Source organism: Salmo salar, chromosome 21 (genome assembly GCF_965601325.2).
Source record: "Salmo salar chromosome 21, fSalSal1, whole genome shotgun sequence".
NCBI lineage: Eukaryota > Metazoa > Chordata > Actinopteri > Salmoniformes > Salmonidae > Salmo > Salmo salar.
The window spans coordinates 7992750-8015911 of NC_138311.1; the positions used below are offsets into that span (position 1 = coordinate 7992750).

General features: G+C 41.7%; 1 protein-coding gene and 1 long non-coding RNA gene across 2 annotated transcripts in view; both read right to left on the reverse strand.

Annotated features, from left to right (window-relative positions):
• Positions 1–23162, reverse strand: part of LOC106581675 (uncharacterized) — a 210731-nt gene that overhangs the window by 182265 nt on the left and 5304 nt on the right. The gene's annotated exons all lie outside the window — the stretch shown is intronic.
• LOC106581676 (uncharacterized) lies at positions 1562–5858 on the reverse strand. The gene is made up of 3 exons (XR_001323160.3): positions 4347–5858; positions 4182–4257; positions 1562–4093 (listed from the first exon to the last, which is right to left on the reverse strand). It is a non-coding gene; the product is annotated as an uncharacterized LOC106581676 (long non-coding RNA).

Here is a 23162-nt window from a genome sequence, read left to right on the forward strand (position 1 = left end):
GCGGGCCGAACACGCCCACATTCACATCGTGATGGCTGTAGCGGAGAGGCTCAAGTGTTTCAAGTTGGCCAAATCACCAACAAACTATCATGGTCCAAACACACCAAGACAGTCGTGAAGAGGGCACGACAACACTTTTTCCCCCTCAAGAGACTGAAAAGATTTGGCATGGGTCCCCAGATCCTCAAAAAGTTATACAGCTGCACCAGAGAGCATCCTGACTGGTTGCATCACCGCCTCGTATAGCAACTCCTCAGCATCCAACCATAAGGCACTATAGAGGGTCGTGCGTACGGCCCAGTAGATCACCGGGGCAAAGCTTCCTGCCATCCAAGACCTATATACTAGGCAGAGGAAGGCCACATTTTTTCCCCCAAAGACTCCAGATACCCAAGTCATAGAGTATTCTCTCTGCTACCGCACGGCAAGCGAGACCGGAGGGCCAAGTCTAGGTCCAAAATGCTCCTTAACAGCTTCTACCCCTAAGCCATAAGACTGCTGAAGAATACATCAAATGGCCACCCAGACTATTTACACAGTCCCTTCACCCCTACCAACAGGTACTGTATATAGTCTCATTATTATTTTATTGTGTTACTTTGATTACTTTAGTTTATTTCGTAAATATTTTAACTATTTCTTGAACTGCATTGTTGGTTAATGGGCTTGTAAGTAAGCATTTCACAGTAAGGTTGACACCTGTTATATTCGGAGCACCTGACAAATAAATCAAATTTTTATGTATGAGTCATAATACCCATAAAACCTGGTGGTCAAACAGGGAAATGGTTAGAAGAATTTTTCCAGCATAGATGTTTCCTATAGGGGATTTATGTAAGACTTAAAATAAGTGCTGTGTTTCGTGTAGGCTGATCCTGGTGTTACGTTTTGATAACCGTGGAAATCTCTCTAGGACAAGATGACTTTTATGATCGGAACCATTTCCTTGTTTGACCGCTAGGTTTTATGGTTCCCACTGCCCCTCGACAGAATTATAATTAGCAGAATGGGCTTTTTAACATGCGGGTAAGCGGAAGTTGCCTGTCCACAGCCATTAGCGGCTATAGCTGCCACCGCACCAGCTCTCACCTCTCAATGTAGAGGGGGGCGCTCCACGTAGGAAGAGGGTCATCAATGTTTCATGCCGAGCAAGAGTTTACCAGTTGAGGGGGTTGGAGGAAATCGGATAATGAAAGAAAGTGAACAAGAGAGAAATCACACTTTAATCCTGAACATTATGCGCATACATATTTCATCAACCTTTAGGCTGCGGATTTCTTGGATTACTGGCACTTTAATTATGGAGGTTCTCAGGGCTTCTTTGACCATTGAGAGGGCCTATTGGACATCACTGGGGCCAAGCTTCCTGCCATCCAGGAGCTCTATACCAGGCGGTGTCAGAGGAAGGCCCTAAAAATTGTCAAAGACTCCAGCCACCCTAGTCATAGACTGTTCTCTCTGCTACCACACGGCAAGCAGTAACGGAGGACCAAGTCTAAGAGGCTTCTAAACAACCTCTTGCCACCAAGCCATAACACTCCTGAACATCTAGTCAAAAGGCTACCCAGACTATTTGCATTGCCCCCCCCCCCCACACCATTGCCAATCTCTGTTGTCATCTACAGTGAGGGAAAAAAGTATATGATCCCCTGCTGATTTTGTATGTTTGCCCAATGACAAAGAAATGATCAGTGTATAATTTTAATGGTAGGTTTATTTGAACAGTGAGAGACAGAATAACAACAACAAAAATCCAGAAAAACGCATGTCAAAAATGTTATAAAATGATTTGCATTTTAATGAGGGAAATAAGGATTTGACCCCCTCTCAATCAGAAAGATTTCTGGCTCCCAGGTGTCTTTTATACAGGTAACAAGCTGAGATTAGGAGCACACTCTTAAAGGGAGTGAAGACCTCCATATGTCTGGTTCATCCTTGGGAGCTGAAGGTACCACGTTCATCTGTACAAACAATAGTACGCAAGTATAAACACTATGGGACCACGCAGCCGTCATACCGCTCAGGAAGGAGACGCGTTCTGTCTCCTAGAGATGGACGTACTTTGGTGCGAAAAGTGCAAATCAATCCCAGAACGAGAGCAAAGGACCTTGTGAAGATGCTGGAGGAAATGGTACAAAAGTATCTATATCCACAGTAAAACGAGTCCTATATCGACATAGCCTGAAAGGCCGCTCCACAAGGAAGAAGCCACTGCTCCAAAACCACCATAAAAAAGCCAGACGACGGTTTGACACTGCACATGGGGACAGAGATCGTACTTTTTGAAGAAATGTCCTCTGGTCTGATGAAACAAAAATAGAACCTTTTGGCCATAATGACCATCATTATGTTTGGAAGAAAAAGGGGGAGGTTTGCAAGCCGAGGAACACCATCCCAACCATGAAGCACAGGGGTGGCAGCATCATGTTGTGGGGGTGCTTTGCTGCAGGGGGGACTGGTGCACTTCACAAAATAGATGGCATCATGAGGCATGAAAATTATGTGGATATATTGAAGCAACATCTCAAGACATCAGTCTTGGCCTATTCCTCTATCAGGAGGAATAGGCCAAAATTCACCCAACTTATTGTGGGAAGCTTGTGGAAGGCTACCCAAAACGTTTCACCCAAGTTAAACAATTTAAAGGCAATGCTACCAAATACTAATTGAGTGTATGTAAACTTCTGACCCACTGGGAATGTGATGAAAGGAATAAAAGCTGAAATAATTCATTCTCTCTACTTTTATTCTGACATTTCACATTCTTAAAATAAAGTTGTGATCCTAACTGACAGGGAATTCTTACTAGGATTAAATGACAGGAATTGTGAAAAACTGAGTTTAAATGTATGTGGCTAAGGTGTATTTAAACTTCCAACTTCAACTGTATGTGTTGACTGAATATAAGCAAGTGATGTCTGCCTAATATTCAAGTTAGAATTATTTATATCTGGAGAAACTTAAATAACAAACCGGCTTTATTTACAAATTGGTGAGAATGTCTCACCCCATGTTCAAGAACTGGCTTTTTCTCACTCACTCTTGGTTAAATGAAAACTAAATCTCCAAAATATTGCAACTATTTAAACAAAGTGATTATTATTATGAATTAATTTAGAATTAGATAAAAGCCCCTTAGATATTCTCACAGACTCTAATGGAAAATGCACCTTAGATATTAATATAGAGTCCTCAATCTCTAAATGTAATTATTCGCGGAGTCACATCATTGAAAAAACTATTTGTAGATATACTGTTAAAAATTGTGTAGGTCTTATTCATTTAAAGAGCATATTGAAGTTAGAAGTAAAAGCCTACAACTATTTTAGCACCGTTTCATGCTGCTCTGAGACAAGCGTACTCCTTCCTCCCCGTCGGGGATTTGAACCCCGGTCTTTCGTCCACACGACACAGGGATTCTTTAGCTAAATAGCCCAGTACTGTACTGCCGACCCTCACATTGTACAGCACCATATTGTCCGTTACATCCTAACAGAAGCCCAGAGGGTTTTCATTGAATAGAAACACCATAATATTAATCAAATCAATTAAGCAAGTACCAGTCAATTTTGGACACACCTACTCATTCCAGGATTTTTCTATATTTTTATTATTTTCTACATTGTAGAATAGTGAAGACATCACAACTGTAGCAGGTGTAGCCCATCATTCAAATGTTTCCTATTAGCAGGACAATAGACGTTTAATAACCCGGCTACTGTTGTAAAAATCCCTCACCTTGCAATGTATTCGATGCAAGTACTCTAAAGTGTTACATTTCTAACTAAAAACAGCAGTACAGTATTTCTTCATCAACATCTTTATGCTTTCGTTAATAAAATGAGAAAAAAAAGACATGCGGATGTTTATATTAACTACATTTTAGTCACACATCCACCCAGCTCCACAACCACAGGTAAAGCCTTGCTGAGATGATCAATGTATTTGTTGCATTGTTGTATCGTCAATTTCTCTAGCCAAAACATCTCGATGGCCTTGACCAGTTCATCTTTGCATGTCGGCTTGGCAGAGTTACAGATTAATGTTTTCAGTTGGAGCCGAGCAAGTTCGATCAGGTTTAAAATCAGGAGACCTACATGTAGAGATGAAAAAAAGTATTTTTAGATATACTGTAGGCCTTTTATTTAACCTTTATTTTAATACATAAAAGGTCTACTTACTCTGCTGGCGTCTTGACTCAGTCTATGCCCTCATTTGCATTGCAATCCCGGGCGACAGTGTGTTTTGGATCATTGTCTGCATTTGGAGAACAGCCAAAATTTGGTACAATAGAAATATACATGTAAATAGGCCTAAAACGTAACAAAATATTGCTATAATCCTACCTTGACAAACGATGTGTACCCAGAAACACCTGTCTGACATAGGGTCCAGCATATCTCTTGATTATTTTTCCTCAAAAGGAATCTCGAGCCATGATACCTGAAAAAGGAGGCAAGAGTGAATTATTGTGGTAACCATAACAGCCCCTGAGGTGTAGGCTGCAATATTTTATGTACCTTTTGCTTTGTAAATAGCCAAACTTACCATCAAAAATCAAATACGGGCCTGGTCCCTGGCGAGAAATTGCCCCCCACATATGGAGTTTGAGCGGATGCTTGGGACTCGGCTTGCTTGATCTTCTTCCTTTTTTGTGTAGCAATTTCATCCCGTGATGCAGGCAGATTAAAGATTGCCTTTGCCGATCGCTCATCATCCTCATAAATATATGCAAGTGATGTCTGCTAAATAATCTAGTTTGATTTATTTCTGGAGAAACCTTTCTAAATAACAAACTGGCTTTATTTACAAATTAGTGAGAATGTCTCACCCAATGTTCAAGAGTTGCCTTTTTTCTCACTCACTCTAGGTTAAATGAAAATATCTTTTTTATTTTTACTTTTTAAACAAAGCGATTATTATTATTAATTCATTTCGAATTATATAAAAGCCCCTTAGATATTCTCAGATAATCTCACAGATCCTAACGAAAAACGCCCGTTAGATATTAATTTTGAGTCCTCCAATCCTCTAAATGTAATTATTGGCGGAGAGTCAAGTCATTGATGGGCGAAATGAGTCTCACTGGTGTTGAGTAATGTGCTGTTAAAAATGGTGTAGGTCTTATTTATTTAATGAGCATATAAAAGTTAGAAGCAAAAGCCTACAACTAATTTAGCACCGTTTCGTGCTGCTCTGAGGGAAGCATGGGGACTGGTCTTGATAAATCAATGAGATTTTTATTTTCACTTAATCTCCATTTGGGTATTGGTTAGACAAGAATTAGAAAAGTAGGGTGCAGAAATGTTATGCTCTTAGTGTAACCTTTATTTAACTAGGCAAGTCAGTTAAGAACAAATTATTATTTACAAGGACAGCCTACTCATTCCACGTGCCCTGTGTGGATTCTTTAGCTAAATAGCCCAGTACTGTACTGCCGACCGTCACGTTGTACAGCGCCATAGTTTCCGTTCCAGCAAGTACCAGTCAAAAGTTTGGACACACCTACTCATTCCAGGATTTTTATATATTTTTACATTGTAGAATAATAGCGAAGACATCACAACTATAAAATAAAACATATGGAATCAGTTAACCTCTCTAGGGCAGGCGGGACGAATTCGTCCCACCTACGTAACAGCCAGTTGAATCCTGTGGCGCGATTTTCAAATACCTTAAAAATACTATTACTTCAATTTCTCAAACATATGACTATTTTACAGCTATTTAAAGACAAGACTCTCGTTAATCTAACCACACTGTCCGATTTCAAAAAGGCTTTACAACGAAAGCAAAACATTAGATTATGTCAGCAGAGTACCAAGCCAGAAATAATCAGACACCCATTTTTCAAGCTAGCATATAATGTCACAAAAACCCAGAAGACAGCTAAATGCAGCACTCACCTTTGATGATCTTCATCAGATGACAACCCTAGGACATTATGTTATACAATACATGCATGTTTTGTTCAATCAAGTTCATATTTATATAAAAAAACAGCTTTTTACATTAGCATGTGACATTCAGAACTAGCATACCCCCCGCAAACTTCCGGGGAATTTACTAAAAATTTACTAAATTACTCACGATAAACGTTCACAAAAAGCATAACAATTATTTTAAAAATTATAGATACAGAACTCCTCTATGCACTCGATATGTCCGATTTTAAAATAGCTTTTTGGTGAAAGCACTTTTTGCAATATTCTAAGTACATAGCCCAGCCATCACGGGCTAGCTATTTAGACACCCGGGCAAGTTTAGCCTTCACCAAAATCAGATTTACTATAACAAAAATGTTATTACCTTTGTTGTCTTCGTCAGAATACACTCCCAGGACTTCTACTTCAATAACAAATGTTGGTTTGGTCCCAAATAATCCATCGTTATATCCGAATAGCGGCGTTTTGTTCGTGCGTTCCAGAAACTATCCGAAATGGTAAATCAGGGTCGTGCGCATGGCGCAATTCGTGACAAAAAAAATCTAAATATTCCATTATCGTACTTCGAAGCATGTCAACCGCTGTTTAAAATCAATTTTTATGCAATTTATCTCGTAAAAAAGCGATAATATTCCGACCGGGAATCTCCTTTTCGGCAAACAGAGGAAAAAACACAAAGACAGGGGCGGCCAGTGCACGCGCCTAAGCCCACAGTCCCTTGATCAGCCACTTGAGAAAGGCGATAATGTGTTTCAGCCTGGGGCTGAAATGACGACATTCAGGTTTTTCCCGGGCTCTGAGAGCCTATTGTAGCCGTGGGAAGTGTCACGTTACCGCAGAGATCCTTAGTTTTAGAAAGAGATGTCAAAGAAAGACAATAAATGGTCAGACAGGCCACTTCCTGTAAAGGAATCTCTCAGGTTTTGACCTGCCATTTGAGTTCTGTTATACTCACAGACACCATTCAAACAGTTTTAGAAACTTTGGAGTGTTTTCTATACAAAGCATATAGAATATGCATATTCTAGTTACTGGGCAGGAGTAGTAACCAGATTAAATCGGGTACGTTTTTTATCCAGCCGTGTCAATACTGCCCCCTACCCTCAACAGGTTAAGAACAAATTCTTATTTACAAGGACAGCCTACTCCTTCCTCCACAACATGGATTTGAACCCCGGTCTCCCGTGTGCCCTGTAATTAGGCACTTTCCCATGTTTACTACAGTATGTATTGTAGACTGCACAGTAGCCTAATAAACAAAAACACATTTTGTTAATAAAATAATGATTAAAAAAATACCTTCAAAATGCAGATGTTGATTTACTAATGGAACCATAGTGAATTAATATGGGAATAAATATCACTGATTTACAGACATATTGGAACAAAGTTGTCTAATGAAGGCAAACACTTTTGAATCCTGTAGCCTACTACTGACCATCACGTTGTACAGCGCCATATTTTCCATTCCATCTTAACGGAAACCCTGAGGTTCACAATACAATTTGACATTAATACCGATTGCCTAATATAATGGGCAACTTAAGAATCTCTGGTTATTTTTGCAGATTTTGATATTACCTATAGGGCGCAAAATTGCTGGGCCCATGGCTGGCAAGCGAGTTGCATCACATACACCTAAAATAACATTGCGGGACTGCGGTTGGGTTCGGGACCAGTTCTTGTGGGAGTGAGTCGGACAGAAAGCCAGCGGGCGTATGTGGTATGAAATGCTGCAGGTGCAGTCAGGAGTGGGATGAAAAAAAAATACAAATATCAGTCCCACTCAGACCTCTACTTGGCACCCCGGTCTGAAGTGAATTGCAATTTCAGGGAAACATGGTATCGGGAGACCTGTCATTTGCTGTGTGAAGCATCAAGTTCAGTTAGCTTTCACTTACATTACGGCTGTGAAAGAAGAAGACCAAACAAGTGAGGGTTTCACATTGAACAAGAAAGACTTATGGTGAGCTAAGAAAGTGGCTCAGTGTGCTATTAGCACTGGAGATGGCTAGGTACACAAGAAGTGGAGGTACAAATCCACCATCCTTAAAACATAAGCAGTAATTATTGTTTCCCTCTGTGTTTTGGAAGTGTCAAACCATTTTTTTGACATTGGGCTGGTATGTGTCTGGGCGAGAGCACCTGAAACAGTAAGCGGAGACAGCACATTAAAATACTAATAACAGCTGTCAGTGCGATTCTAAAGGATGTTTTGTAGAATACTTCTCCTGAAAGGGAAGAAGATAGATGATAGCAAACAGCACCGCTTTTGTTGATATTAACCCCCTATTCTGTGCGCACATCAGAAACCAATGTCTGATGGTTCAAAGCAGATATTTGAGAGGGGACTGGTCTAACATCTTTATAGGAGTACAGACTATGTCACATTATTTGGCTTCCTCCTCAAGAAATGCTGGCGGCCATGACAGAAGCCAAACGCGAGTTGGCTTGGGGGTGTTGTTTGATGTGGCTGTTTCTTGGGTATGTCCTTGCAACCACCAAGATACACCCATCTGTCAGAACCTTGACCACAGCTGTTTCACCCCACTCAATCACAACAAACGTACTGCAGGTTGAGTTCAATAACTACAGATGTATGGTGAGATGCCAGAGGAAGCGTTGAATAGGTCAGTAGCCTACAGAGTAATATGAGAATGCAATTGCTGAATTTATGTAGATATTCGAAAGTAAGTGTTTTGATAATAACTTTCAAATGTAGGAACAAATCCATGTAGAATAAATAACCCTTTACATAATACCACAGAAGCATTGTTCCGCTAATATAACAATGTGTACTTTTCATTGTCGTTCCCAGCCGATACAGATACCTATGCCTAGTGGCATTTTGTCTGGTGTGGACATATCAGGTATGTCAGAGTGGACATACCTTCATGTGTGGTGTCCCGTATAGAACAGGAGGTCCCTGATCCTGGTGCACAATACAATTTGACTGATACCACTCAATTCAATAATAAAAAAGACAGTACAAATAAAAGTTGTGTAGTAAAATTTGAATGCCAGGTCAGTATCAGTATCAAGGCCGTCTGTCAGTCTGGACTTTGAAGTCTCCATGTGCTGGTTCAATACATGTTTCTGTGAACACATGCACACATAGTCACTGTTTTATTACCAATGGCAGTTAGGATCGGTAATATCTGACACACAAACAGGTACTATGTTGAAGCTTGAACAGGTCAGATTGAACCTAGCCAGTTATGGTCTCCCCATCAAATGACTGAGGCTGGCAATAGCATCTCCAGTCAATCTGTAGAAATAGGCAGAGTTCATCACTGACACATGGAATGAGAAGGGTGTTGTATTACTGGACATTTTTGATGTACTGTATTATTAGTCATCACTTCATTGTGGATGTGTTGAGTACCAGGTCTCTTTGTACCTCATGTATCTGTGAACACATACACACAGTCACTGTTCTATTACCAATGGCAGTTAGGGAAAAGTAATATCTAACACAAAAACATATACTATGTTCAAGTTTGAACAGGTCCGACTAAACCTACATAATTCTGTTCTCCCCATTGACGAATGTTGGTGAGCAGGCAAGAGGTGAGGCTGGAGGTGAGGTCTTTGACAGAGCCCCATTGATGGGCATTGTAGCAAAGATCAGCTCCTGGCCTTACCAAAAATACTGGTCGGTCACACACAAACAGACACAGCATTGATTACATTATTAATGATGGTTATGATTAGCTTGGTGGAACCAACCTGTTCGCTGCGTTCACCTTTCTATTTCACTTCAGTCATTATAAAATGTAAAGTGAAAAAGAATGAAGACAGCGATCAGGCTGGTTCCACCAAACTAGGTTATGCCCTGGACATTATATGCACCCAAGTAGAAAACAAGCAACAAATAAATGTCAGTTTATATAAATTATGTTTCACAATTGGGTTATCAAATGTATTAAAGTAATGAAGAGGGTTACCTTGTGTATGTGTACAAATAATGAGCCTGTAAAATCTGTTGCTGTTGAAGGTTGCTGGCCGGATACTTGCCAACATGTGGCTGACCGTTCCATTCACAGGAATGCTTACAGCGAGGGCATGTCTGCATGATGCTGATGAGGCCCCCATTGCTGGTCTTCCCTATGCTGCATGTTCGGCTGCAAACTGCAGCAGGCAATCTTATGAGGTGGTGATGACTGGGAGGGCCTGTGACAGGGTGATTTAATAGACAGCCAAGTGGTGAATTGCATTTTGTTCTAAAGAAAGGACAAAGCTTTTTGTTAATGCACTTCACAACCAAAATGACTCTACTAGTTGTAGCTGCTTGACTGGGGAATGAGCCTACTAGTTTATCAAGCAGAGTATTTTTTAATACAACTTTTCACATAACACATTGCCTGTCATTGATGAAGCCGCCTATGTCATCAGGGCAGTAACTCGGGTCACTATCAGAGAGCTCATAATGGTGTGTCCTTTTCATAGGAATCAAGGAAGACTCTGGCAACAGAGGTGGAGTCACAAGGGTACTTGTGTCGCATGACACACTTTTATTCTGAGGACTTGCTTGACAAGCTGTGAAAATAGCAAGTGAACAATTAATTAAATTATTTTTGGAGGTCGCTAAACCACTGCAATCACATTGCTGTATGACATGTTATGTTACCCACCTTTGCTCCTTCTCGTAGTTCCCGGCATCTGTTCATGACCAGGGGATCAGTCTGGTACCCAACTGTGCACTTTGAAAAACAGGGTCAATGATTGTCATCATCTCTCAATTATAAACATAGCTCGGGAAATAGCGCAATTTTGTTTGGAAGATCATTCTATGCTATTTAGATGCAGACTGAATGGCTCCAGATTGGATTAGATTCAGGCCGGTGATGCCGTTACACTATGCAACCAACTTTTACATGTTTTGCTATGGCCCTGGGTTGGATTGAGTTTGTTGCTGCTAGTTAGTACACTGTTGTAGTCAGACATGGGTTAGCTAGTACCACCATAGCTGTATCAAATACTTCGTGCCTTCGGAAAGTATTCAGACCCCTCGACTTTTTCCACATTTTGTTACGTAACAGCCTTATTCTAAACTGGATGAAATAAAACCTCAGCAATCTACACACAATACCCTATAATGACAATGTGAAAACAAGTTTAGAAAAGTTTACAAATGTATTAACAATAAAAACAGAATCCCCTTATTTAGGCACACACCTGTCTATATAAGGTCTCACAGTTGACAGCGCGTGGCAGAGCAAAAACCAAACAATGAGGTCGAATGAATTGTCCGTAGAGCTCCGAGACAGGATTGTGTCGAGGCACAGATCTGGGGAAGGGTACCAGAAAATGTCTGCAGCATTGAAGGTCCCCAGGAGCACAGTGGCCTCCGTCATTCTTAAATGGAAGATGTTTGGAACCACCAAGACTCTTCCTAGAGCTGTCCGCCCACCCAAACTGAGCAATCGGGGGAGAAGGGCCTCGGTCAGGGAGGTGAACAAGATTGTCATGTAGAGATGGTTGTCCTTCTGGAATGTTCTCCCATCTCCACAGGGGAACTTGGACAGAGCGCCAGAGTTCCCCTGTGGAGATGGGAGAACATTCCAGAAGGACAACCATCTCTGCAGCACTCCACCAATCAGCCTTTATGGTAGAGTGGCCCGACTGAAACCACTCAGTAAAAAGGCTCATGAGAGCACTTAGAGTTTTACAAAAAGGCACCTTAAAACTTATGGATCAAATCCCGTTAACGGGATCGAGTTGACAACATCCAGTGAAATGGCAGAGCGCCAAATTCAAATTAAATTATTTGAAATATTTAACTTTCATACATTCAACAGTGCAATACACCAAATTAAAGCTTAACTTCTTGGTAATCTAGCCACCGTGTCAGATTTCAAAAAGGCTTTACGGCGAAAGCAAACCATGTGATTATCTGAAGACAGCACCCCATCAAACAAACACATGACAATCATATTTCAACCCACCCGGCGCGACACAAAACTCAGAAATAATTATATAATTCATGCCTTACCTTTGAAGAGCTTCTTCTGCTGGCACTCCAATATGTCCCATAAACATCACAAATGGTCATTTTGTTTGATTAATTCCATCGTTATATCTCTAAAATGTCAATTTATTTGGAGTGTTTGATTCAGAAAAACACCAGTTCCAACTCACCCAGCATGACTACAAAATATCTAATAAGTTACCTGTAAACGCTGTCCAAACATTTCAAACAACTTTCCTAATCCAACTTTAGGTATTTTAAAACGTAAATAATCGATCAAATTAAAAGAGGGGATAAACTGTGTTCAATACCGGATAAAAACAACGTGAAGTGCGTGACATGGAGCGCGCATCAAAACAGTAGTGTCCACTCGGCTGTACCCTCGTTCTGAATAGCCGTACTTCTTAATTTCTCTAAAGAAAAACATCAACCAATTTCTAAAGACTGTTGACATCTAGCGGAAGCAATAAGAACTGCAACCAAGTGCCACGGAAATCCAGGTTCCCATAGAAAAACCAATTGAAAACAGAGTCACCTCAAAAATTTTTATCCTGGATGGTTTGTCCTCTGGGTTTCTATCCAAATCTACCAATTATATGCATATCCTAGCTTCTGGGCCTGAGTAGGAGGCAATTTACTTTGGGCACACTTTTCATCCATACGTGAAAATACTGCCCCCTATCCCAGAGAGGGTTTAACTTTTTTACATTTACATTTTAGTCATTTAGCAGACGCTCTTATCCAGAGTGACTTACAGTAGTGAATGCATACATTTCATGCATTTTTTTGTACTGGCCCACCGTGGGAATTGAACCCACAACCCTGGCGTTGCACACACCATGCTGGCGTTGCAAACACCATGCTCTACCAACTGAGCCACAGGGAAGACTCTCAGACCATGAGAAAATATTTTCTGGCCTGATGAAACCAAGATTGAACTCTTTGGCCTGAATGCCAAGCGTGACGTCTGGAGGAAACCTGGCACCATCGCTACGGTGAAGCATGGTGGTGGCAGCATCATGCTGTGGTGATGTTTTTCAGTGGCAGGGACACTAGTCAGAATTGAGGGAAAGATGAACGGAGAAAAGTACAGAGAGATCCTTGATGAAAACCTGCTCCGGAGCACTCAGGACCTTGGAAGGTGAACCTTTGCGCCAGTCTAACAGGATAACAACCCTAAGCACACAGCCAAGACAATGCAGTGGTGGCTTCGGCACAAGTCTCTGAATGTCCTTGAGTGGGCCCAGCCAGAGCTCAGACTTGAACCCGATCAAACATCTCTGGAGAGACTTGAAAATAGCTGTGCAGCAACGCTCCCCATCCAACCAGACAGAGCTTGAGGGGATCTGCAGAGAATAAATGGGGGAAACTCCCCAAATACAGGTGTGCCAAGCGTGTAGCATCATACCCAATAAGACATAAGGCTTTAATCACTGCTAAAGGAGCTTCAACAAAAGTACTGAGTAAAGGGGCTGAAAACATATGTAAATGTGATATTTCAGTTAGCAAACATTTCTAAAAACCTGTTTTTGCTTTGTCATTAGGGGAAAGTGTGTAGACTGATGAGGGGGGGGGGGAAACAAATATAATCAATTTTAGAATAAGGCTGTAATGTAGCAAAATGTGGCAAAAGTCTCGGAGGACATTGTGACTGTCTAAATTACACTAAGAGTGGCTTGGAAATACGATGACATTGCTAAAGTAGGCAAAAAAAATTGTAGGAAATATATATTATGATGTCGTCAAATTTACTTTAGAGAGATGCCAATGTTGCCATTACTGTTACTAGCAAAGTTCTTCAAAAATAGCTACCAATGCTAATGTTAGCTATCTAAAATACGGTGGTCCCTCAATCTTAGTTAGCTGGCTAGCAACTAAAGTCAATCTGGCATCACAATCATGACAAAAGGTTTTCCTAATAATTATTTGCCTTCTTTTGAAATGATAGTGTTTCCAAGCCAAATCCAGGTTGTATTGAGGTAGGCTAACGTTAGCCAGCTTGCTAGTTAGGGTAGCTAGCTTGCTAAATGTCAGCTATGCTAGCGATGACAGTGAAAATGATTATCAAAATACACATAAGCAGATACATAACCAGCAGTCTATGGTCTAGCTACAGGTGTACTCACCACCACTGGGGACCAGCGAACTCCAACCACCTGTTCTGCATGATAGGGTCCTTCGGCAGGGCACGCAAACCAGATGGCTGTGCATCCTGCTTGAAGCAGCCATTGCACGGTCAATCCGTATTGGGCTTTGCAGTCTTAAACGTCTGATCCTTTGAACGCATTGGATGTGATGAAATAACGGCGCCCCATTCAATGAAGGGAAGCGAAGTGGACGGAGGTGTGATTTGAACGTGGAGCTTGGCAAAAGGAGGCATGATTTGTTGACATAATTGTAACCAAACCTTAATTTACTCGTTGTGACCCACCCGTTGTGAACCCCAGCAATTGATCTCTCATGCGATTTAAAAAAGGTACAAACATTAACTTAATTTCACCAGTTCAAAACAAAAATCGGTAGCCAACTAGAAAACACATTCAGCCAAACAAAAAACAAAGTTGCATTTGCCAAGTCCTCCACTACCTCAGTTTACAGCAAGTGTAGGGGCCACACTTTTGACAGGAGATGAAAGCTACAGATTGCACATTTGAATAAAAAACTTCAAGCCCTGGTCACCATGCTATGACACAATTAATTCGGGAGGAGGGGTTTCTGCTCCAGTGCAAACTTTTCACCGATTTTTTTTAATACTGGTCCCCTGTGGGAATTGAACCCACAACCCTGGCGTTGCAAGCGCCATGCTCTACCAACTGAGCCACACGCAACCTTTCCCGACGGCCAACAATTATGCTAGGAGTCAGGCCAAAATCACTCCCAAAGTTCCTCCCACATCTCCAACTAGAACCATGCCGGAATAGTCATCTCACCTCAGAGTGGTCACTGCTTTATGATCTAAGACCAACACTTTTTCTCTGAAGGACATTCAAATGTAAACGCAATAAGAGAGCAGCTGGTTTGAGTGACGACAGAGGTTGCTCCACCTCACCTTCTCAGGGTCAAACATGACATTTCTGGATGGGATACTTTGTGTAATGCATATCATCACGATTCACGATCCGTCTTTGAACTTCAATGTGCTGCTAACCTGATAGACGTTAATGGAAAGCATAGGGACGTAGGGTTTTGATCAAAAACTAATTTCATTTGCCCAAATATATAACATTTTTTACCCATGTTTATTAACATTTACAGTGCATTCGGAAAGTATTCAGACCCCTACCCCTTTTCCAAATATTGTTACGTTACAGCCTTATTCTAAAATCAATTAAATAATTTTATGATTTGGAAAGACACACAGCTGTCTATATAAAGGTCCCACAGTTAACAGCGCATGTCAGAGCAAAAACCAAGCCATGAGGTCGAAGCACAGATCTGGGGAAGGGTATCAAAAAAATTGGTTTGGAACCACCAAGACTCTTCCTAGAGCTGTCCGCCTGCCCAAACTGAGCAATCAGGGGAGAAGGGCCTTGGTCAGGGAGGTGACCAAGATCTCGATGATTACCCTGACAGAGCTACAGAGTTACTCTGTGGAGATGGGAGAACCTTCCAGAAGGACAACCACCTTTGCAGCACTCTACAAATCAGGCCTTTATGGTAGAATGGCCAGAAGGAAGCCACTCCTCAGTAAAAAGGCACAATACAGTCCACTTGGAGTTTGCCAAAACCACCTAAAGGACTCTCAGACCATAAGAAACAAGATTCTTTGGTCTGATGAAACCAAGATTGAACTCTTTGGCCTGAATGCCAAGAGTCACATCTGAAAGAAACCTGGCACCACTCAACACCCGGCCAATACCATCCCTACGGTGAAGCATGGTGTTGGCAGCATCATCATGCTGTGGGGATGTTTTTCAGCAGCAGGGACTGGGAGACTAGTTAGGATCAAGGGAAAGATGAATGGAGCAAAGTACAGAGAGATCCTTGATGAAAACCTGCTCCAGAGTGCTCAGGACTTCAGACTGGGGCGAAGGTTCACCTTCCAACAGGACAACAACCCAAAGCACACAGAAAAGACAACACAGGAGTAGCTTCAGGACAAATCTCAATGTCCTGGAGTGGCCCAGCCAGAGCCCTGAGTTTAATATCTCTGGAGATACTTGAGAATAGCTGTGCAGCGACTCTCCCCATTCAACCTGACAGAGCTTGAGAGGATCTGCAGAAAAGAATGAGAGAAACTCTCTAAATACAGGTGTGCCAAGCTTGTAACGTCATACCCAAGAAATTCCGAGGCAGTAATCGCTGCCAAAGGTGCTTCAAAAAATACTTTGTAAAGGGTCTGAATACTTTTTTCTAAAAACCTGTTTTCGCTTTGTCATTATGGGGTATTGTGAGTAGATTGATGGGGATTTTTTAAATTATTTAATTCAATTTTAGAATAATTGGAAGGGGTCTGAATACTTTCCAAAATGCACCATATGTTGCACCTTCACCAACATGGACAATGCGATAAACCCTGTTGATGTTCTGTGGTGGTCGCTGCAGCAGGGAGGAGAGAGAGACAACGGGTGCTAGTCACAGTCACTCGCTGTACTTTTTTTTTTTCCATTTAATTTTTTTTTACACAGTGCAGCAAGTCTGAGCCCGGCCCGGCACAATCAAATCAATTGCGGTCGGACTCCCTCTAGTAATATGTATGTCTTATTTCATTAAACAGAGTGCTTAAAGCATCAGACAAGCTCAGTGCATATAGTTTATTTGATTAAAACACATAGGATGTGTCAATATACAGTATGGAAAAACACGTTTCAAAATCTTTACCAATCGATTGGTCAAATGAACAGATGACTCTTGGTCGACCAAGATTTTTTTTTGTCAAGGACAGCCCTAATACATATAAACTACACGGACTACATTCCCTTATCACTCTCCGGGAGTAATTATTCACAGCAGCAGAAAAACTATTTTTGATTCAATCATTCGGTGACAGGTATGTTGCATTACATTATGTGTGGTCTCCTCTCTCTTTGTGAGATATTTGGAAAGAACTGCCATTGTTTCAGCAGTGTGGCTTTTTATTCTGTAAGGATTCCTAAGGGATTATTTTACAATGGCACGTCTGGTGTTTTTACAACAGAACACCATATGTGATTTAAAAAAAGGGGAGTTTAGTCCATTACTACTTCTATACCGACTGCGTGGAGACAACCATTGCCTTGAATGATCCTATCCCACCCACTAAATCTTTGAGTGACTGACAAATAAGAGTGTTACACTAATGTGAGCAGAAAGAGTAGGGGCACTAGGGCAAAGTCAATCTCTGTAACCAAGTCTTTGAAAACTAGTGGAGAGAACAGAAAAAGAGACAAAGACCACATCCTTGACGATATTGCACATTCCGAGCAGTGATGCACCGATATGACATTTTTGGCCGATACCGATATCAGATATTTTCCTTGTCAAAAAACCCCGATAACGATAATTTACATTTTAGCAGCCTTTTAAGCATTCTAGTACAGTCAAATAGTTAACACACACACACACACACACACACACACACACACACAGCCTAAGGCACCGCATCTCAGTGAAAGAGGTGTCACTACAGTCCCTGGTTCGAATCCAGGCTGTATCACATCCGGCCATGATTGGGAGTCCCATAGGGCAGCGCACAATTGGCCCTGGGTCGTCATTGCAAATAAGAATTTGTTCTTAACTGACTTGCCTAGTTAAATAAAAAGGTTACACACACAGACACACACACCAAAACGTTATTTTTTTTGGCATTTATGCATGTCCCCATTACCAGTAAAACATAATCTAAACCTATTTATTTCACTTACTTTGTGCTATTTCGTTGTTCATTTGTTCAGACCGTTTCATTCTCAACCAGGATTTCTATAGAACGCCGTTTGGGTCTTTGCGTGTCAAAAAAGATAGGTCAAATAACACTATTTGACGTGTCAGAATAACAGCATAATCTGTTTCAGTAGCTTTGTTAGCTAGCTAACTATATTGCTAGGAGTCATCATCTAAAATAACCCTAATTTATAAAACAGTTCTTATTTGATTAATGGTGGTCAGACACATATGTGAAGCTAGCCACAATAAGGATAAGCCACAATAGTGGACTTTGCAGTTAGCCTTCAAAATAAAAGTTTGGCATAATTCTACGATTTGTATTCATTTGCATCACTGTCAGTGACATACCCCATTTCATGGCTTCACATTCCAACCTTGTTTAACATTATCTAGTCTAAATATGGCATCATTCCACCAATTGTAACCTTTTGCTTCACATTCAAAGAGGTACTTTTATTTTGAAGGCAACCCGCAAATTCCACTATTGTGCCTAATCCTTTGTGGCAAGCTTCACAACACATAATCCGGTCGAGCATCTCTAGCCAGATGAAGCTAGCTGGCTGCTTATAACATTAGGTTTGGGCAACAGGGTTAAGTAGCTGGCTAGCTATTCATTTTCATGAACTGAAGTTCAATTTCAATAGGCGAACAACAAGTGGCTACCTAGCTAATACTTACTCACAAGGATTCCTAAATCATTGCTAAGAATAATGAAAATGACTGCAGTTTCTACTGGTCATTGTTTTCAGGCTGGTTGTATTGGTGCTAGCTAGGTACTAAGCTAAAGCTAGCTAAAGTTGCGGTTGAACAAATGATGCTTTATTACCAACGTGGTATTGTAAACACATAATTTGTTGACGGTATTTGCTTGTTTGCGGACTTTTTTTGTACAGCTTTGATAGTGCTACTGTATCTTTTTTGACACGCAAAGACCCAAACGGCGTTCCATAGTATGTATGCATGTTGTGAAGCTAATAGCAGTGACGCTATTAAGGGATTTCGCCTTTGAGTTGTCTCACTGAAATTGTCTTACTCTTTCAATTGACTGCTCGATCCACACAGCAGACATCGTGTGGCCTAGGTTAGGAATGCCGTGTTGCACGTGTAGCGCAACATTTTACGTGGTGTTATTACGTCATGTACCTACGTTATATAAACTCAACAAAAAAGAAAACGTCCCTTTTTCAGGACCCGGTCTTTCAAAGATAATTCGTAAAAATCCAAATAACTTCACAGATCTTCATTGTAAAGGGTTTAAACACTGTTTCCCATGCTTGTACAATGAACCATAAACAATTAATGAGCGTGCACCTGTGGAACGGTCGTTATGACACTAACAGCTTACAGACGGTAGGCAATTAAGGTCACAGTTATGAAAACGTAGGACACTAAAGAGGCCTTTCTACTGACTCTGAAAAACACCAAAAGAAAGATGCCCAGGGTCCCTGCTGCTCATCTGCGTGAATGTGCCTTAGGCATGCTGCAAGGAGGCATGAGGGCTGCAGATGTGGCCAGGGCAATAAATTGCAATGTCCGTACGGTGAGACGCCTAATACAGCGCTACAGGGAGACAGGACGATCAGCTGTCCGTCCTCGCAGTGGCAGACCACGTGTAACAACACCTGCACAGGATCGGTACATCCGAACATCACACCTGCGGGACAGGTACAGGATGGCAACAAGAACAGCCCTACTTACACCAGGAACGCACAATCCCTCTATCAGTCCTCAGACTGTCCGCAATAGACAGAGAGGCTGGGCTGAGGGCTTGTAGGCCTGTTGTAAGGCAACAACATCGCCTATGGGCTCAAACCCACCATCGCTGGACCAGACAGGACTGGCAATAAGTGCTCATCACCGACAAGTCGCAGTTGTCTCACCAGGGGTGATGGTCGTATTCGCGTTTATCGTCAAAGGAATGAGCGTTACACCGAGGCCTGTACTCTGGAGCGGGATCAATTTGGAGGTGGAGGGTCCGTCAAGGTCTGGGGCGGTGTGTCACAGCATCATCGGACGGAGCTTGTTGTCATTGCAGGTAATCTCAATGCTGTGCGTTACAGGGAAGACATCCTCCTCCCTCGTGGTACCCTTCCTGCAGGCTCATCCTGACATGACCCTCCAGCATGACAATGCCACCAGGCATATTGCTCGTTCTGTGTGTGATTTCCTGCAAGACAGGAATGTCAGTGTTCTGCCATGGCCAGCAAAGAGCCCGGATCTCAATCCCATTGAGCACGTCTGAGACCTGTTGGATCAGAGGGTGAGGGCTAGGGCCATTCTCCCCAGAAATGTCCAGGAACGTGCAGGTGCCTTGGTGGAAGAGTGGGGTAACATCTCACAGCAAGAACTGACAAATCTGGTGCAGTCCATGAGGAGGAGATGCACTGCAGTACTTAATGCAGCTGGTGGCCACAGCAGATACTGACTTACTTTTGATTTTGACCCCCCCTTTGTTCAGGTACCCATTATTCCATTTCTGTTAGTCACATGTCTATGGAACTTGTTCAGTTTATGTCTCAGTTGTTGAATCTTGTTATGTTCATTCAAATATTTACACATGTTAAGTTTGCTGAAAATAAAACGCAGTTGACAGTGAGAGGACGTTTCTTTTTTTGTTGAGTTTAGGTATGCACGGTAGCTTTGAGATCAGTTTTAACATCGGCATTAAACTAGACAGACATCGGGCCGATACCGATGTTGGCATTTTTAGCTAATATCGGACGATTCCGATATGTTCACCGATATATAGTGCATCCCTAATTCTGAGTAATGGAATATGTGAGTACTAGCAAGTATTTACAATTAATAATAAAATGTAGAACCCAAACACAGCAAGACTTTAGCTTGCAGAGCCCTGCCTGCAACACACACACGTAAACCCCCATATCAGTCAAGTGGGTTTAACTATTGGCCACACACACACACAACCTTTCAACCCCCAGCCATTCCCAGTTCCCACAACAGTCAAGTGGGTTAAATTATTGGCCAGGCTACAGTGATAACTGTGGCACTTTGCATAGAGTGGGCAAGAAACTCTACTACACCATGACTCATGTCCTAGCAACAACATTCCCAGCCATGACAATGGGCACGCTTAGAGACTTCAACCATGGGTAAGTCAGTTTATTGACCGGAAAATCTATGGATTAGACACCATAGCCTTGGGCTGGGAGACATGGCCTAAAAATAATATATATCAGTTATTTTAAAATTATGGATGATTCACGATCTATAGCTAAATGTTTTCTCTGCAAAAAAGCTGTTGTAGTATAATAAAAGGTCAAATACACTGCATTTGAAAACACTCAGTAATAATATAAATGGAATTCAAGGCTTGTGAATGTATACCTAGGCTAAATATAAACCTTCCACAATCATAAGACACACTAATCACTTGTTCAAAATATTTTTACCAGTTTTTTTGCAATAATCACTGATCTGGCTTTCAAGTCAGTCTATGACAATCTATTTGTTACAAATTTAACCAGAATCATGCATAATTCACATTCACTAACAATTATTAACTTTGTAGCAGGCATTATAGAAAAAGAACACAGCTCTCAAACAATCTCTCAACCACAAGCCCACGTGCTAGTGAGTAGCCAGCTAATCTCTATATTTCAAGTTTAGCCAACTTGGATCTGTTTGCTAGCCAACAAGGCAGAACAGTTTAACTGTTGTGAACATGCTCTTCAGTCCGTCTCCAGCTGTTTGAACAGCAAGCTAGCCTGTCCACTTTTTGAAATCAAGTGGCCTACCTTCTCAGAATGAGAACGAGTTGCCAAATCCATATATCAGGGATGGGCAACTGGCGGCCCGACTAAAGGCCCTCGGATCAATTTCCCCACAAAAAAAATGTATCCGATTAATTTAGGAACTCAGTCGACATTGCGAGATAGAATAGTAGAATACACAAGGTGCAATTTCGAAATTGTGTTGTGCATCAGCCGTTTCTCTTATATGTCAATTTATTATTCTTATTATTTTTTTATCCCAGCCCCCGTCCCCGCAGGAGGCCTTTTGCTTTCTGGTAGGCCATCATTGTAAATAAGAATTTGTTCTTTACTGACTTGCCTAGTTAAATAAAAGGTTAAATATTTGTTTTAATAAAATTTGCCCATGTCAGCTACCAGCTACCAAGCTTCTACCCCCAAGCAATTTCGCTCCGCCACCGGGAACATTTGTAGAATTGCAGCAGACTTGCTTTAAAACTGCAACATTTGCTCTACACCCCATGGCAAAATTGAATTTATCAAAATTAACTCTAAAAACAAAAATTGTTGGATGTGGGTATGCGAGCAACTGCAGCCCCTCATGAGTTCAGATGTTGTGGCCCCCACCTCCATCAAGTTTGCCCATCCCTACCTTATATAATTGTGTTTTATGCTTATTGCACATTTATAAACTGAAGACTAGACATTTTGTATAATAGTCTTTGGCTAAAATGCTGCTAGTGGTAGGTGGTACTGGAATGCCACGCACGACAAACTAAGCATTAATTTCCACAATAAATGTTAATTAATTCTCCCATTTTAGTAGTGTCTGCTCTGCGCAATTTGAGTAGTTGAGACATAAAAGGGTATCGTTAGAAAGGTTGGATCAAACCTCAAATGCATAGCTAGTTGAAAACCCTTCTCAGAGGAAGAAGTGATCTCATCTTTGTTGTTGTGGCAGGGGGAGCTACTTGTGTGTGCGTGCGTGTGTGTGTAAACAGAGAGGAAGAGGTGAAGCGAGAGGTATCACTCTCGCCAAAATCTGTCCAATATAAGGCCAATGCGTTTCTCTGGGCTTATTTTGGACCTAAGCTTGGTCGCCTGAGACAGCCTATAGGGAGGAGGTCAGAGACCTGGAAGTGTGGTGCCAGGACAACAAACCCTCCCTCAACGTGATCAAGATAAAGGAGATGATGTGGACTACAAGTAAAGGAGGGCAGAGCACGCCCCAAATCTCATCGACAGGGCTGTAATGGAGCAGGTCGAGAGCTTCAAGTTCCTTGGTGTCCACATCAATATACTATCATGGTCCAAACACACCAAGACAGTCGTGAAGAGGGCACAACAACACCTATTCCCCCTGAGGAGACTGAAAAGATTTGGCATGGGTCCTCAGATCCTGAAAAAGTTCTACAGCTGCACCAGAGAGCATCCTGGCTGGTTGCATCATTGCCTAGTATGGCAACTGCTCGGCCATCAGCCGCAAGGCGCTACAGAGGGTAGTGTGTACAGCCCAGTACATCACTAGGGCCAAGATTCCTGCCATCCAGGACCTCTAAACCAGGTGGTGTCACAGGAAGGCCCTAAAAATTGCCAAAGTATCGAGTCACCCTAGTCATTGAATGTTCGCTCTGCTAATGCACGGCAAGTGGTACCGGAATGCCAAGTCTA